General features: G+C 34.9%; 1 protein-coding gene across 1 annotated transcript in view; it reads right to left on the reverse strand.

Annotated features, from left to right (window-relative positions):
* Positions 1–13,362, reverse strand: part of LOC140438580 (uncharacterized) — a 239,032-nt gene that overhangs the window by 133,648 nt on the left and 92,022 nt on the right. The window lies entirely within an intron of this gene.

Genomic DNA, 13,362 nt, shown 5'->3' on the forward strand with positions numbered 1-13,362 from the left:
ATTGAATCCAACCGGTAAGTTTAACTTAGTTTCCTTATACCTTATACCTATAGCGATATTTTGATTGTTTATTACAACCATTTAAACTCCATTGTTTTATTGTACCTATGAATTATATTCATTTATCTCACCAAAGCTATCGAAGGAAGCCATAGTGGATTTTTAAATTTATACTTATTAGTAACTCGTGGTAGATTCATAAAATTATTTATCACCAATTTACCCTTCTTCTCTGCTCATTACCCCTTCAAAGGTTGACTGTAGTTAAAAATGAATTGGCGGCTCTGAAGATTTCTGATGATGTTTTGCCGTGACATCGTCGTAGGTACTTGAGCCAGGAATTATGTCTTCTTCCTATTGACCTCTTTTCTGAACTTTTCCTTCGATGATTAACCGAAGTATTTCATATCTATCCCTTTCGCATTATATGTCCGATCTACATTAGCTTATACTCTTTGATCGTTGGCATCAACTCCTTTTTCTGTTACTTTATGATAAGAACTTCGGCATTTATTATTCTAAATGAAAAGACTGATATGTTTTTGTAGACACTTATGAAAAATCAAAGAATAGAAAAGAAAAGTTTTTCTGAAGTGTGTAAACATTTCCCAACTGAGCTATGCTACAATAGAACAATGATATAAGTAACTAATTTCTTCTTCTTCTTCCTTCTTGTATGCAGGCTTTAAAGCCTGTTTCTTCTTCAATATTAGCCTCCTAAATTGTTTAAATTATCGCACCATCGTTTTTTTGGTCTGCCAATACTTCTTCGTCCATTTGGTAACTTATCTCGTGCTATTCATACTATCTTATCCTCTGCCATTCTGCTAATGTGTTCGTTCCACCCCTGTTTCCGTTTTGTCACACATCCATTTATGTCTTCTATATTGCATGCTATTCTTATGTTTTCGCTTCTCTCCCTATCCAACCGACTTTTTCATGATATTCGTCTGAGTATTTTCATCTCTGTTGTTAGTAGTGGTCTTGTTTTAGATGTGTCAGGTCTTGTCTCCGCCGCCGTGTATGTTAATATAGGTCTAATTGCTGCTTTATAGATTCTTGTTTTGTGTCTTGTCTTAGATGTTTGTTCTTCCAGATTGTGCCAATAGGAGATTCCGCCGCTTTACCTGCTTTTAAGCTCTGTTGTCGTACTTCTTCTTCAACATATCTGAGAATAGTTATATCTATTCCCAGATATCTAAACCTTCCTGCTACCTGCTTTATTATTTTCCCATCAATTTAGATTTTACATCGTAGTGGGTATTTAGGCTTCTTGGCTGTTGTATTGAAGATGTGTGTTAATCTTTGGAGCTCGTCTTCTGTCTCGGCAATTAATGCGACGTCGTCTGCATAACATAATATTTGGATTTCTTTATTCCCCATTCTGTAACCATGATCTTTACGTACTGCTTGTATTATTTCATTCATTATTATACAGTATACTCCCTCTATAACGAACACGGTTATTACGAGTTTTCGCTTATAACGAGGTACATTAGATGTAACGTAAAATTTCTATTGAACTATAACCCTCTATAGCGAGGTAAATTTGCTTATAACGAGAGAAAATAAGATTGAAAAACGTGTTTTTTTACGTTTGCTTTTACGTTTTATACCGTAGCCATAAATAAATACCCTTTTTAAGTGCCGTCCGCAATAATCTTCTTACAATTTATGATTCTTAGTCGGAAATATACAATTTATGATTCACAAGTGTCATTGTAGGGGGTTGACCATTCACATCTAATAATATAGGTAAAAAATAGACAAGATGTGGAAAGTGTTTTAAAGGTTGTCAGAAACTTTATCCAAAGAAAAAACGCAAATGAAGAAGCATAAAACTGTTTCACATCTTTAGAAAATATGATAGATAGTTTTATACAGATTTACAGAATACAGATTTTTTGTTTTAACGTATATCATTGACAATAAAAGTAAACAACTCTTTTTTGTTTTAACGTATATCATTGACAAGAAAAGTAAACAACTCTTTTTTGTTTTAACGTATTATATCATTGACAATAAAAGTAAACAACTCTTTTTTGTTTTAACGTATTTCATTGACAATAAAAGTAAACAACTCTTTTTTGTTTTAACGTATATCATTGACAATAAAAGTAAACAACTCTTTTTTGTTTTAACGTATTTCATTGACAATAAAAGTAAACAACTTTTTTTCAAAAACGCCATTCAAACAATATTTATTAGCATCTTATATTGCTCCGAATAGCTTCACTATAAAAAGTTAATGATTTAGAAAACTACATATTCATATGTATGCACAGTATTATTGTTGTTGGATATAACGAGATCCGCTTATAACGAGGTAATTAGTCTGCCATTTCAGTTCTCGTTATAGAGGGAGTCTACTGTATTAAAGAGAAGTGGGCTTAACGAGTCACCCTGTCTGACTCCGCTTTGTACTGGTATACACTTTGTTAGTTTTCCATTTATCTTTGACTGTACTCGATTATGTAAGTAGATGTTTTCGATAGTTTGTATAATATTGATTGGTATGTTTCTTTTATACAGTAGGTGTAAGACGTCTTTGACTTGGATGCGATCGAAAGCCTTTGTCAGGTCTATAAAACATAGATATGCTGGTGTATTGTACTCGATGGCCTTTTCTGTGATATGTCTTAGTAGAAATACGGCATTTACGCAGGATCTTCCAGATTTGAATCCTTGTTGTTCATCTGATAAAGTTGATAGTTTATTGATTTTGTTGGTTAGGACTTTTGTGGTAAGCTTAAGTGCTTTGTTCAGTAGATTTATACCTCTATAATTTTTGGGGTCTTCTATATCTCCTTTCTTGAACATTGGTATCATTATGCTGTTTCTCCATGCATCTGGTATCTTGCAGCGCAATATTAGTTTTTGTATAAGTTTGGTCATCTCTAGGGTTATACTTTCTCCTTCGTGTTTTAGGAGCTCGTTGGTTATTCCGACTGGTCCTGGTGACTTTCTATTTTTGAGTGAATTTATGGCTATCTCTACTTTCTGAAAACTGATTTCTATTTCGTGTCTTTATTCAGGTACGTTATTGTATTAATTATTATTTCCCTTTCCTTTAAACAGTTCCGTCCAGAAGTGGGAATCAAACAATAGAGTTAAACGGAAGAATACGACTAACATAGGCAGCTTACGGAAAACTGAGGAAATCTTTAGATCAGATATTCCCATGTGCTTCACAAGGAAGGTGTTTGTTCAATGTATACTTCCAGTTCTAACGTATGAAGCAGAAATATTGACCCTTAAAAGCACAAAAACAAAGGAGAGTCAATTACAACGCTGAAATGGAACTGGGCTGGAATGTTGCCAGAGTCAAGGATTTAAGATAGATCAAGAAAATTTTAGAATTGAGACTTCAACACGATGACCTATGTTCAGCAGTATACTCGAAACGGCTAATAATGATAATGATGATGAAGATGCGTAAAAGTTTCCAACATTTGTGCTCTAATATGACTACACTTCATCCATATTCGAGTGACTATCGATGTAACCTTTTTTCTGAAGTTTCGTCAGATTTTTTTAACGATTTATAATTGTGAGTTCTTCGCAATAATTTGTTTTACCTCTGACACATTTTCCTCTTGTTTATCTAATTATAACCAGTATAAAAGATGATAATAAGCCTAAGCTTAAATATCACCATCAAAGATCTTCATTTTCATAATTCCGCTGTAGTTTTATTACAATACCTGAGTAACTTTACTCCCGTTAAGATAAAAGCGAACAAAAACAGGTGACGAGTCTGCTGTCGTAACGACACTGAAACTTCCCAAGAAGGAAAACTTTTTAGTGGCACTTCAGAAAGTAATTTCTAACAAATAAATTGAATCTTATCACCGATGGAGTTCTATTAAGAGAACAGAGTATTTTCCTTTTTCCGTTCTTTTTTAATTAATGATACATACTTAAAGGCACGCTCCCCTCTGGATATTTAGGAAAGACTCACAAGAAATGAGTTCAGAAAATATAATGGCAGTAAGAGTGGCAATTATTATTTAAATTAACACATAAGTGTTATATATTGTATATTATATGTATATTATCTATAATTAAATGGGAATAATAGCGAAATGGATTGCCGATATAAACGATTCCTTATGTATACCTACGTCTATCCACGCAATATCTAAAGAGATGAGCTGGTAAGTTGTCCTGACCAATGACATGGTTAACGGCATAAGGATGGAGAAGATAACGGGAAATCACTGTAAAAAGATCCTCTGGATTCTCTAGTAAATCGCATGGTAATAGTATTAAACATGCCAGCCGAAACACATACCATATTTATAACATACCAGACGAAGTTATTGTATACTGCATAGATGCTTCTTTTGTCCACTCCATTTTTCCATAAAACAAAAAATAAATTCCGCGTTGACTCGTTTCCGTCTTATAATATAATTGAAGGATAGATTATAAACATTAAGTGAGGACGCAGCGCTAATAATATATGTCAACAACTTTGTTGCCAACATCCTTTCGTCTTTATGTTCACCGACGAGTAACAAATAATTTGTTGCAAGTTATTTGTTGATAGCAAATACTAATTTTAGGGGTAGCTACACGAACTTTTCTGCATATGAAATGACTGAATTTAATTTTGTCATGACTTTGGGACTTAAGTCCCTAAAAAACAAAGAGCCACCAACCTTGTCTCTTGTCAAGTTGATGTCTCTACGTCACAAATATATGTGTATTTGGTTACTCAGTCGACGAATTGGCAAAATAAATCCTCGTCGGCTGAGCACCTGAAAGGTCTGGCCATTGAGTCGCACATGACTTCGATATTGTTTAAGATCTTTTTGACCTGCCTTATGGGCCTTACGCTTAAGCGGCTGTATAAAAGGCCTGACGGTTCTTTTATACCTATAATATTTGTGGGGATATATGAAAAGTCATCAGCACTCACTTGATCTTTAGTTTCGATGGTTGCAGTGAAGTGAGGATAAGGTTAGTTAGTTGTTAGTTGAGGTGAAGATAAAATAATAATAGAAAGAAGAGAGTAATGGTAATGATAGACGAAAGTAAATAAACGTAGAATCGAGATAGCCCGCACGACATTTTTAAAAATGAAGTCATTCTTCTGTAATGATAACTTGCAACTTCAACTTCGAAAGCGCATGGTTAAATGCTACATTTGTGGTCAGTCCTCTTATACGGTGTCGAAGCATGGACATTAAAAATATCCACCATTAATCGTCTGGAGGCCTTTGAAATGTGGCTGCACAGACGTATACTAAAAATTCCATGGACGGCTATGCTGACAAATGTGGCAGTCCTTGAGAGAGCAAATGCTGCTCGCGAGCTGCTTAATAACATCAAATGTAGAAAGATGGCCTATTTTGGACACGTAGTAAGGGGAGATCGATATAATATTCTTCAACTTATTATGATGGGTAAAATCGAAGGACGCAGAGGAATTGGTAGAAAGCAGGCCTTTTGGTTGAAGAATATCAGGGAGTGGACAGGAATGAGGAAAGCTGAGCAACTCTTTAGAATAGCTCAAGACAGAGACAGTTTCGCCATGTTAATCGCCAACGTCAAGGGAACTTGATAGGGCACGTTAAGAAGAAGAAGAAGGTAATGATGTGTATTTCCAGGTGTAAACGGTCCTCACAGACCCCGTGCATGTTATGGTTTATATATATATATATATATATATATATATATATATATATATATATATATATATATATATATATATATATATATATATATATATATATATATATATATATATATATTTTTATATATAAATGGTTAGTAGGAAAATAAGCACAATTAAATAACAGAAGTAAAATAATTATGGCTGTATAAGGTTATTTTTTTGGTTAATGGTGCTCTGTGTTTCTTTTTTGTTTGTTTTTTGTGTTTTTTATTTGGGCCTTCTGTTCTCTGGGTCCTCTCTGTATCCAGCAAGCTGTTGTCTGGGCCGTCTATGTATCGTCCTCACGGTTGGATCGTAGTCCGTTAACTCCCTTAGTGTGCGGTTCAGATGGTTTCTAAGGTTGTTGAAGATATCGTGTGCACATTGCATCATTTTCAGGACTCGCGTTTGTTGAGAATTCCTAAATACGTACCTTAAAGGTTGGCTTGCACTTGTGACCCCATACCGCTGAGGCATATGTAAGGGTTAGCAGAATTATATAATTTGTCATTATTAGTCACTCTTTGTTAAAATTATAGCATGATCCTATTAGTGACGAGAGTTAAGTCCTAAGAAGTTTGGCCTTGTGCACCGTTTGGTTGACATACTCGGTGAATGTTGGTTTTTTACTTAACGTAATGTTTAAAGGGAGAGTTTAAAGGGAGAGATCAAAGACATGCTCCAAGAACTGAATTACATACTACAAGAAACTGGGCTGGAGATAAATTTCGAGAAAACCAAAATGATGACCAATATGGTTCCCAGCGAAGAGATACAGATCAATAACAACAAGGTAGAATTAATCGATAAATACACATACTTGGGTCATGAAATCAGAATAACCAGAGACAACCAAACCTGCGAGCTAAATAGACGAATCACGTTGGGATGGGCGGCATATGGAAGGATGAGAGACATTTTTAAAACAAATACTCCAATTCACCTGAAAAGGAAGGCATTTAACCAATGCATCTTACCAGTCTTGACCTACGGAGCAGAGACCCTAACTTTAACGAAAGCTACTGCCGAAAAACTGAGGGTAACACAAAGGCGAATGGAGAGATCAATGCTGGGTCTGACCTTGAAAGATCGCGTGAGAAATGAGGAGATACGCCGACGAACTGGCGTTGACGATATTATACTGCGAATCAATAAACAAAAGTGGAGGTGGGCTGGACATGTTGCTAGAATGGAAGACGGAAGATGGACGAAGAGATTATTGGAGTGGAGACCAAGAGCCGACAAGCGAAGTCGAGGCAGACCACCCACCCGATGGACCGACGACCTAAGGAGAATAGAAACAAACTGGATTGCAGCAGCTAGAGATAGAGAGAACTGGAGACGTTTGGAGGAGGCCTATATCCAACAATGGATGTGAAAACGGGGCTGGATGATGAATGTTTAAATAATTTGGCATTATTTGCCCATTCAATTGAGGTATTAAACAGGGATAGTACTCTGTTAGGTTTTTGTACATAACAGCATATGTTTTGTCCGGGTTGACCGCGATTTTCACACTAAATACATCAAGATTTCATACGGTAGAGTGCCGTTCGTGGGTATATCTTTGCCAGGTCGGGATCGCTACTACTGGCTGCTATTGCAGTGTCGTCAGCGTACATGCTCAACATTGATCTGGGTTCAGTTTATAGTATTCGCCGTGAAACTTGTATATAGGTATGGATCTGACCTCGGTTAGGGTTGGCCCTATCCGAACTGTGAACCTTCTGTTGGCCAGGTACGACGAGAGAAGACATATCATCGCCTCGCTATACCCAAATATGTTAATTTTATACAGCAAGCCTTCGTGCCAAAATCTGTAAAAGTCGTTGCTGACATCAAGGAAGGCAACTGCTATATAATTTCTCTCATTGAAGCCTTTAGAGATGTATTCGGCTAGTGTCAATATCTGCAGTTCGCATGAATGTTCACTTCTGATCCCGAACTACGCTTCAGGTATTGCCCCTTTTCTCACGGATTCCTCTTTTAACTCGGCTAAGATAACTCGCTCTGCAATTTTGCTTATTGCTAGTAGTAAGCTAATGGGTAGTTTTGTGGAAAAGTTCCATTTTCCTCCTTTTCCTATCATTATCACATGAGAGTCTTTCCATCTATCAGGGAAGTATCTTAATCTTAGGATGTAGTTGATACAGTTTGCTAGGTATACGATTACTTTCACTGGCAGTTTTTTAAAGCTCTGTTGATTAAATTTTCTGGTGTTGGAGCCTTTTTAGCGTTAGTTATTTTGATCAACTCTTTGTTCTCGTCTGGAGAGTGTGTGTAAATCCTACTGCGCCCCTTCTCCTACATAGATTTCGGCTTCTACTTTCTACTTCCTCCGTGAATTCTAAGTCATTGGTGTGGTAGTTATTCCTACATCCCCTTTCTAATGTGTCCTTCATGACTTCTGCTTTGCATCTTTCGATGTACACCATTCCGTTCTCTACATTAAGGCCGAAATTGGTTTCTTGTCCAGTCGCAGTATTTTTGAAAGCTTCCAGAACGCAAATTTGTTGGGATTCAGCTGCTGGATATAATTATCCCAGTTGCTGTTTCTGTGCACCTCGAGTTGTTTTTTGACTTCCCTATGTAGCTCATTAGCAATTTTTTATTTAATTTTTTCAAATAAGTAAAGATTTTTTCATTTATATCAAAAAGTTTCGTGACAATCTAGATATGCTTCTACAACAGATGCAAGCGGCAGACATTGAAATATTTTATGGATCTTTAGATCACAACTTAAACATCTGGACATGAGCATATTTGTGGAGATTTCCACTTAAAGGTTAGCAGAAAATAACGAAAATTAATCGGTGATTATAAGTTAGTTATAAGAAGTGAAAGAGGTGAACATATGAGTAGATTTATCGAAGAAAGACCAACGGATTTGCTCAATACATGTTTTAAACTTTCCATATATGAATTTCCATACAGTCCTCATGTATCACTTCGTATCCTTTATTGGATTGACTCACATGTGTGTTAAAATCATCTATGATTGCGATAAATCTTTTCTAAGATTTATTTAAAAACATTTATAAGATTTATAAGAAAATTAATTGTTTGCTTCATTCTATTTTCTTACACATCCCAACTTAAGATTGATCTACCAAGTTCCGCACGTTATAATTACACCGGAATGTTACATCTTCGTCTAGTAAATTAAATTTTAACTCCGATAAAACCAATTTATTCGCTACCCTTTAATTAATCTCTGCTCATTAGGGTCTACCTTTCTCACATATCGGCATCATCAGTGGGAGTCATATTGCTCTCTCCACTCTCGCGAAATCCACACCCCACGATCCGGATTGCGTCGATTTATCACCTAGGCTGATGGGTATTAACTCAGTTTTCTCAGAAACCGAAGACTTCGAAGGTTATTTTAGTTACAGTAATTTTAAATATACAGAGACATGGTAGTTGACCATGAGGTCGAGAGATGTTTTATTTAGAACTATGATCTAGGTCATTAAATTGCTAATTGTTAGTCAACACAGCAAACATCTCTATCGTATTTATTAATGTATTTATAAATGTATATCTAGGGTGAGTTATAATTAGGGTTCAAGACTGTTGTATTTTATATAGAAATTATATAAACTATTGGTTGTTACAACATATTTATACATGAGACAGTGGAATTAGAAAAAAATTTGATTGGCAAAATTATTCTGATCTTTTTTCTTACGATTGACATTTAATATTGATATTGTGACTTTTGTATTTTCTGGATTTCAGACATTAATGATCAAACAACCCAAATAAGAGCCAGGATAGAAATAGTAAGAAATGCATTTGTAAAAATGAAAACAGTTCTCTGCAACAAAGACCTTAGATTAGAACTGAGTGTAAGAGCACTGAGATGCTACGTGTTTTCTATACTGCAATATGGACTTGAAAGCTGGACATTAAAGCAAGAACACATAAATAAGTTACAGTCCTTTGAAATGTGGTGTTACAGGAGGATGCTTAGAATAGCATGGACACAGAAAAAAACTAACACGGAAGTATTGCGAGAAATGGGCAGAGAATGCGAAATAATAAACACAATAAAAATAAGAAAGTTACAATATCTGGGACACTTAATGAGAGGACATCGATATAAACTGCTAAGGCTGATAATACAGGGAGGAAGGAGTATAGGAAAAAGAAGAGTGTGATGGTTGAAAAATTTAAGGGACTGATTTAAATGCAGTTCTATAGAACTTTTCAGAGCAGCAGTAGATAGAGTAAAGATAGTTATGATGATATCCAACCTCCGATCGGAATACGGCACTTAAAGAAGAAGAAGTATTTTATATAAAAATTATATAAAATATTGGTGGTTTTTACAGTGGAATTAATTTTTGTCCCCATTTTGAAAAATATGAAATATTATTAGAAATTTTGATCTGGTTTAGGAATTTTGTTTTTAATTATGTTTTTAAAAATTACTGAAATAATTTTTAATATAAATTAAAACAAGGCATTTATTTTGCTGTAAATCTAATACATGTGACAAAATCAAATCTACTAATTTTATTTTGTTTTAATTGCGCTGTTTTGTGATCAACAAATTTTTGACGCTCTTAAAGTACTTTTCGGTACACTGCGTTTAGTTTTACAGAATTTATATTTTTATATTCTTCTAAAAAGAACCAATGATCTCTACTCCACACATCTTCCCAAACCTAGAAGCTATCGCCGTTAACATTTGATGTCCAAATAAAATTTCAGTTTGTAGTATTTATATTCCTATAAATTATAGTTTATCCGAAGCCGATTTAGTGGACCTCATATACCAACTTCCTTCACCTTTCCTTCTTGTTGGAGATTTCAATGGTCACAATACATTGTGGGGTTTTGAAAAAACAGATGACCGAAGAAAGACTGCCGAAAATGTATTGAATATTACCGATACCTGTAGAATAAATAATCATTCCAAAACTTATTTTAATATTGCTACCGGTACATTTTCCTCAATAGATTTAAGTTTGTGTCAGCCAAGAATATATCCTTGGCTCACATGGAAACCAGTTGACTATCTTTATGTCAGTAATCATTTTCCTATTTTAATATCTGAAAAATCAGCAAAACCTTTCGACAACATTAAAAAATGGAACATTTATAATGCTAACAGTAGATATGGGTCTCTTGATGCCAGGGTCACACGTCACGTCAACACGTTACGTTTTTATGTCAAAACGTGACGTTTTTACGTAAAAGCGTCTGACGTGTTGACGTTAAAATGTCACGTTTTGACGTGATGCGTGACGTTTTGACGTGACGTGTGACGTTTTGACGTTAAAACGTGACGTTTGGACTTAAAAACGTGACCGCATAACTGGCATCAAGAGACCCATATCTACTGCTAACAAGGATGGCTTTCCATTATATACTAAAAACTAAATCAGCTTCAGTTATCAAAAGATGTAGATGAAAATATTGGCGCTTTCAATAACAGTATACTCTCCGCTGCTGAAGCAAATATTGGACAAATACGAATTTTTTCGTGTCTTAAAGTAACACCTTGGTGGAATGAAAGATGCTCTCTGGCTATACAACAAAGTAAGGCAGCATTAAATAAAAATATCGCAGAGACAATACTAAAGCAAATCTAATCAATTTAAAAAACTTAGAGCCAAATCTAAGTATGTTATTAAACAAAGCAAAAAAGACTTTTGGAAAAACCACGTCTCATCCATAAATACTCACACTCCTTCTAGCAAAATTTGGAAAAAAATTAAACACATTATAGGAAAGAAAACTTATTCAAAAATTTCTGCTATACTTACTCAAAACAGTACAGTCACTTGTAGTCAACAAATTGTTAACATCTTGGGTGAAAATTTTCCAAAAAAAACATCAAGTAGACTTACTTTAAATTGGCAACTTCCCATGTCTACTAATCTAAACTCCAGTTTATCTGATAGCAGAAAATCCGATCAAATTTCTCTAAATATATTGTTTATATTAGAAGAATTATCAGACACATTGTACTGTTGCAAAAATTCAGCTGCAGATAACATTCCCTTTATCTTTATTAAAATTTTTTTTATGCCTAGTCTAGCTAAATTGCTTGAAATTTACAATTTAATATGGACCAAAAAATCATTTTCAAATTTGTGGCAAAAATCCATAATTATTCCTGTTAAAAAACAAGGCAAACCTTCAACTGGTCCAAATTCCTACAGACCAATTTCTCTCACATGTACAATGTGCAAACTTGTGGAGAAAATGATCAATAAAAGTCTTCTGTGGTACCTAGAGAAATATAAAATATTAAATTTGGCACAATCAGATTTGAGATCACATCGAAGTACAGCAGACAATCTAGCAGTCCTCCAAACATCAATCATCAACGCCTTCCAGTGTAAACAAGACGTAATAGCTGTTTTGTTTGATATCGAAAAAGCATTCGATACTCTGTAAAGGCCTCTTATTATAACTAAACTCGAGGAGTACAGTATATCTGGAAATATATCTTCATTTATTAATCAATTTCTAACAAATAGAACCTTTAACGTAAGAGAAAAGGGCAAAATCTCTAGGACTTTCAAAAAAACTAATGGCGTTCCCTAAGGGTCGGTATTGAGTCCTACACTCTTTATACTTGTTTTAACCGATGTATGTAAAAAATTAAGCTTCCAGTCAAGTTTTCACTCTACGCAGATGATTTAATAATTTTCTGCTGAGGTAAAGACAATGTTGCCACTTACAAACTGCTACAAAATATTGCTGACCAATTGCTTGAATGGACTTCAGTAAGTGGATTTAACCTTTCTGTTGAGAAGACAGTATTCATTAAGACAAAATCATTAAGTATTCTCGCAGGACAGCCAGTACTATAAATCCTATAAAATACCATAAATGGTACTTGTCCACCAGTAGTAAAGAATAAAGCGAATGGTAAATCTTAACGTATTAAAAATTCTGTCCAATCGTCATTGGGGTGCAGACGAAGACTCCTTACTTCAGATTTATAGATGTCTTATTCGTTCTAAAATATACTACTGCAGTTTTATTTATATGTCAGCTAGCCCATCAGCCCTTAATTCTGTAAACAACACTGCACTTCAAATCTGCATTGGAGCCTTCAGGCCGAGCCCGCAGAGTTTATACAGAGAAGGTAATGAACTGCCCCTCTGGCTACGTTGCCGGCAACTCCTTTTAAAATATTCGTCTCGAATCTCAGCTAATACCTAAAATCCAGCCTATAAATTACTAAGTAATGAACTTTTAAACTCTTCTTCTCCTATTAAACTTCAATCTATGCCACAGTATGTCTTATGTCATCTGCATAAAATCGATCGTTCAGCCACAACTCCAATATTAGACTTCACCAAAACCTCCCTGGAATAAATTGAAAGCAGATTTTAATCTCTCGTTAACTAATTATGATAAGCATAAGACAAATTCACAGTTTCTAAGACAAACCTTTAAAGAATTACTTGCTAACAACAGATTTGACCAAATGGTATACACAGATGCTTCTAAGAGTCCTATAGCAGTTGGGTGTGCTGCAATTTCAAACACAGATTTAATCATATCTTGTAATCTCTCACTCTTCTGCTGCATATATGCTGCTGGATTATTCTCTATTCTCCAAGCTACAACCTTACTATCACCAGAAGTAGAAATATGTGTAGACTCTTTTGCGTATATCTACTTTCTCAAAAGTATGTACACGGTAGATCATTTAGTTCAAGCTGTTCAAA

This window comes from Diabrotica undecimpunctata, chromosome 4, assembly GCF_040954645.1.
Source record: "Diabrotica undecimpunctata isolate CICGRU chromosome 4, icDiaUnde3, whole genome shotgun sequence".
Taxonomy (NCBI): Eukaryota; Metazoa; Arthropoda; class Insecta; order Coleoptera; family Chrysomelidae; genus Diabrotica; species Diabrotica undecimpunctata.